The sequence below is a fragment of the Buceros rhinoceros genome, unplaced genomic scaffold (assembly GCF_000710305.1).
Source record: "Buceros rhinoceros silvestris isolate BGI_N320 unplaced genomic scaffold, ASM71030v1 scaffold3748, whole genome shotgun sequence".
In the NCBI taxonomy this organism is placed as follows: domain Eukaryota; kingdom Metazoa; phylum Chordata; class Aves; order Bucerotiformes; family Bucerotidae; genus Buceros; species Buceros rhinoceros.
Window position 1 is genome coordinate 20444 of NW_010428476.1, and position 5844 is coordinate 26287.

Below are 5844 nucleotides of genomic sequence, written 5' to 3' on the forward strand. Positions count from 1 at the left end.
AAGAGTGATTCTATAAAAGGATTCCAAGCAAGAAATATGTAATATTAAAAACACTTCAGTTCTTTTTTCACACAATCCAAAGTTTTCTTATTAACACGTGACTGTTTAAACTGAAACTGACCCCCTTCCCTCAAAACCAGTTGCTGAAGTGTTGAGAACAAACCACCTTATTTATGAGCATTTGTTGTTATTGTAGGGCTTATACTGCCCAGTTTTTCAAAGTAAACAGCGCTTTATGGTCAAAGTAGTTTTCTTTCTATTATGTAAATCATTGTGCATATACATATATAAAATATTCCACAAAGAATTAATCTTACTCTATTAACAAGTCTAATAGCAGGCTGTAAGGAGTCCTTCTTTAGAAAAGCGTACTTTTAGTGAAGTCCGTTTGCCAGTGTTTTAAAGTTGGTTATTTTCTACAGCAGCTTCAAATTACTGATGTGTTCTCTGTGATAAAGGCATATCAGTTGTTCCAGATATGCTATTTAAAGTAAGCAAACTTCTTGCTATGATGCTGTTTTGGATTTCAGCCAAAGAGAAGGAAAAGGCAGTTTTCTCTTAACTCTGCGACGAGCAATAATCTACTGCCTTTTGAAAACACTGCTTTACAGAGCTCTTCTAAAAATGCACCTTCTAAAGTCTTTTGATATAATATAACGGCATAGTGTCTATTCTGTGTGTATAAAATCCACAGCTTGCCCTGGGGGTGGAGTGTGATACTTCTGTTACTGTCTTATTATACTATGGAAGTTTTAATTTCATACTGTCCTGAAGGGGTGAGTTCTGATATCTTAATTTCGCTTTTTTCAGAAAGCATGGGTTAATCATCCTTTTACTAACTGGTTGATTTTAGACTGTATAATCTATCCTTTAAATATTGCAGTTGCTCCATGATGCTGTAAACATAAGTCTTATTTCAAGCGAATGAGTGCTTTCTTTTTTTCCTCCTTTAAATTTTTATACTCTGGATCTTCAGGGGTGCTATTCTGAAGGATCAGGTTTTTTGCTTATAAATATCAGAATTTATTTGACCTAAAATAATGTCATATTCTGTTTTTGTCAGTTCAGCCTAAAGACTGACTTCCAAAATGGCTAACTGCTACTTAACCAGCTTTTTGTATGGCTTACATCTGTCTGGTTTATGCATGCAGGCATTGCTTAACAAGAAAGGTGGCTGTGATGTTGTAAGTTTTTTAACATTTTTTAATACAATAAATTCTGTTTTGAATCTTTTGATCAGCAAGATCGTAACTCCTGACATGACTTAGTCTAGTGGAAGTAATTTTACCTTTAGGAATTTAGGATCTGTCACCCCTGGGATTTATCCCATGCTTTGTTACATCTTGCTTCTGTTTGATGTTCTGTTTAAATATGTTGGAGCACACTTGCATGTTTGTACATGCCATACTCTTCTCATGCTGTTGAAATAATGGAGCATGTCTGTTAAGTGGGTTGTGTGGAATGAAAGTAAAATTGTAAAGATTTCTGTGTTCCTGTAGCAGCACACTTAATTTTGCTTCATTTTTAGTCTCTGTTGTCCAGCTTCCTGATAGAATTTGAAAGCTTTCACCTGCCTTAAGCATTTGAAGCAGCAGACTGCCCGTTTCCTTTGCTGCAGCAAGAATACTTTTTCTTCATTGCTTATGATCCTTTACTCTCATTCAATTTACAAAACAGGAGGGAATGGTCTGTGTGAGTTTTTGTGAGTTGAATTTGCTTGCCATACAATCACGTGAGCTCCAGAGAAGGCTCAAGCAAGCAAAGGTCAGGGACAGAGCTTGCTCAAGAGAGGTAAAGTAAAAGAAAATGAAACCTACTTCTCTAGTGGCAGCAGTAAGCTGTTCATGAAATAGCACTGTTGAAGACCGCTTACCTTTCTCGAAGAGATTTTGCCCCTGTGTAGATTGAGAGGAGCTTTTGCCTTGGAAACATACTTGACTTTGAGCTTGTTAGAAAGGTTGTCTGCAACCCATCTGAAACACCAATGCGTGATGCTTAATTCTGCTGCTATCCAGGCTGTTACTTTATCAAAATACTGAGGAAACTTCCAGAAATGCTGAGAAGCTACATGCTTGTAGTTGGAGTTCACTAGAAACTCTTACAGTTTCAAATCTTGACTAAAGTTAGATCCAACTGTAAATTAAATAAAACTGTAAGTTTTTTCATTAGTTCCTAAGTTAATTTCTAAGTGATGAGAAATACATTTGTTTTCTGATAGTTTGGATCGCTAGAGGCCTGTTTGTAAGAAGGAGTTAGTTAATAGCTCGTGTGGCATCTAAGTGAGACTGGTCTATGCAAGCGAATCATTATCTCACATTAGGTGATGGCCTTCAGCTCTGTCTAGTTATGGCTAAAAAGCCTTTAGGGAAAGCTCGAACATTTGTTAAGGTGACCTTGTAGCTATATAGATAAAAGCTTGTTCTGGCAAAGTGCTGCTGATCCTACAAGAGTAGTTTCAGAATCCACTGTATTCCAGAAGAAGATGCAGAAGTTGGCTCACAATTGGAAAGCAGATTTTTTAAATCCTGTGTTTATTACAAGGCAGAGAACAGGATGCACCAATGGAAGTTTACTGTCACTGTGTTACAGTACAGCTAAACCAAGTTAATGGTACTGAGAAAGTAAAGCATGGGGTCAAGATTAGGGAAGGTGACTCACAGTACTGGTGTCTGGTCCACATCTTTACTTAGGAGGAACTTCCAAACACTGCTACGCTGTTGCCTTACAGTCTTGTGGAAGGAACCACGAGCTGCGTACACTAAAGTGCCACTCCTAAGTTTCTAGGGATTTCCATTTGTTGCATTTTACTTACATTTTTTTGTTCCAGAGTGACTTTATAGGGTTGTAGGGGTTTTATATTTTTTTTTTTAGTTGACTGATACTGCGTGGCACTTTACCTATCAAAGTGTGTTGCCAGCTGATAGTAAGTAATACATAGTACGTCATCTTGTCTCACAGTTCAGTTTGTGATAGCAAGAACCATGAAGACACCTTCTGTCTTCTACCCGTGCCTCAAACCCATACGTTGCAAGACTATGTCTTTTTTTTTTAAACAAGAGTTTTCTGAAAAAGTACAGGAAACTAACATTTTCCAAAACTGGTAAATTGTTTTGGGGGAGGACGCACTTCTTGAATACTACTTTTTTTTTTTTCCCTTCCTGAAATGGCTGTTTTAATACCTTGGACTTTACAAATATTTTCTGTTACTTCTCTAATTAACTAGCTGAAAAACCTTCTTTTCTCTGAAATGATTGCTTTTATCTTAGCTAGAAGAGGTTGTTATAAGAACTTAGATAAGGTAATGTGGGTACTGCATCATAACTACTGGATTTGTTTGGTTTCGTTTTGGGTTTTTATAAACAAAATAATTTTTTTTTATTATTACTACCTGTGATTTCTCTTCATTTGTAAGCAGGTAATATGCCTTTGTTTAAATATTTGAAATTAAAGCTTGTAATATGCTTTTAAAATACTTTTCAGTATTTTATGATTAAGATTTTATGGAAAATAATAAAGTGCAAGTAGCTCATATTTTTAAGATCTACACATGCTTTCTTGAAGAAAGTTAGAGTAAAAAGCTGGCTGCTGATTGCTGTTTAGCAAACTTCCTCTTCAGGGTTGTGGTGTGTCTGTGTTCCCATTGCTATGTGCTAATAACAAAAACCGGAACCACACCCCATTGTATTACTCTAAATTCACTCACTTGGTGTTATGGATTTTTCTCTCCACATTTGTGTTGTCAGTTGAAGCAGCCAGTTGCTGGAATGTACATGCTGGAACCCCCAGTTTCCTTGATCAGACCAGGAAAAATGATCTGGCAAACGAGGGAAGGTTAATAGGGAGTGTTGCTTTCTGCATGAATCAATAAGGTGCTTGAAAGCTTTGTTCATGTTTATTGAAACACTTAACACTGCAAGTCAAGCTTTTTTGTGTGTTTAACAAGGTTTTGTGTACAACTGAAAACGGAAATCATTGATAAAAACATCAAATTTTAGTGAAATGCATCAAAGAGTAAAAGTGGGAAGACAGCAAGCGTGATACCCAAAATGGCAATGAACTATTTCACTCCCTAATTCAGTGAATTTTCAACATTGTGGTACGTTGTTAGAGTGTCTATAGCATCAGTTCTCGCTCTTGTCATTTGGAGAGTATAACTAAATACTTCCTGCGTGTTGGTGAAGTTTCAGTTACACTTTGTCAGGAACGTTATGGTCTTGTACATTAGGTGCAGTCCAAGTGTTCAGATAGATCCCTTCCATCTAAGCAGAACTTGGGTGTGAGCTTACAGGAATTAAAGCCTAAATTTACTGCCTTGATTATTGCTATATTATAGTTGTTGGTGATGTGCCCAGTAGAATGTTACATGCACATTTCTACTGAAAGAACAGAAGGAGGAGGACGTCATGCAAAACAAAGGGCTTCTCTACAGCCTTAGTACCACAGATATTTGTCCTTATGTGTCTGAAAACAAGGCCACAGTAGCAATCTCCCGGTCCTGAACTTACCTCAAAGACAGATGACCATAACTAGGTGTTTACTTGCAGGCTATGGATCTTGTGTCTTTGGCTCCCTTTGTTATTGTTGCTACATGTCGTCATAACCCATAGGTTCAGCTTTGATTGTGAATATGATATTTTTCTCATTCTTTTCCATTCCCTGCTCTAAGGAAGGTGCTTTTAAGTAAAAGGTTGTTGATGTGCCAGACCATCACTGGAAGTCATTTTGTATTTTGATCCTACCCTTCTTCAGCAGCTCTTTGAAGACAGCTCTTAAACTTTTCCTGCTGCAAGAAAGTTTTTTGGAAATAGTGTACGTGTAACTGGTACTGCAACTCGAAAGGCACACATATTTTGATAGTGCAAAAGTAATAAATGTAATTTGACACTATTTGATACATTATTTGATACTACATAAATTGTAGTATCTTTGAAAGATGACGGTGTCGCTTGAGAGTTCGTTCATATTACTTACAATCTGTAACTGAAGATGGAAAGTTTTGTCTCAATCCTATGACAGGTCATGCAAAGTATACTAACCTCCCCAGTGCTTCATGTCTTGTGCTGTTAGTAAAACTGAAAAAACCTACGGGGCTTTTCCTTAGGGCTGGGAAGTGTGCTTTGACATTTTATAGAACTGAAAAGAGCAAACATTAACCTGGTTTAAGCAATACCGGAGTGTGTAAACGGCTCTTCTGTGTAATGTGGAATCCTTGCCTCCAACTTTTGTTAAATGCAGACTGAACTTGCTATTATGTATGCATTGTATTTGGTAATAAACTCAGGATGTTGTTACTAAGGACTCCTCTTGCCCTTACCCATTTTCTCCACCCACAAATGGGGAGAGCCTAACTGTAAGAAACCAGGAAGACATTTTATTACTGTACATTGAACCTTTTCTCTTTCTAAGAGTTCTTTGGAGTCCTCAATCAGGAAGCTGTTAAGACCTAGCACCTCAAAATGTTTTTGCAGGAATTGTGATTAGTTACAGAAGTGTCTCTTTGTACACTTTTGAAAAGACAAACAAATATTACCTATGCTATATAAATGCAATGGAAGGAAAAGTCTGAGTGATGTGACAGCAAAGCCAATTCAACTCTAAGCTTTTTAAACTGTGGTCAAAAAGGAGCTTTGATTTGTGCATAAATATGAAAAATAATTCAGTACGATTATAAACTCCAGTTTTGCTTATAAAGCTGGTTTGTTTCTTAATCTTGTTCTGAAAGATCACATGTTAAAGTTGTTAGTTGTTTGCCGTTTGTAAAGTACACAGCTCTGGTCTCGCGTTCTGCCCCTCATCTGTCAAGTTGTCTTTTTATGTTAATTGTCTGTGTCTTAATCTTTCCCT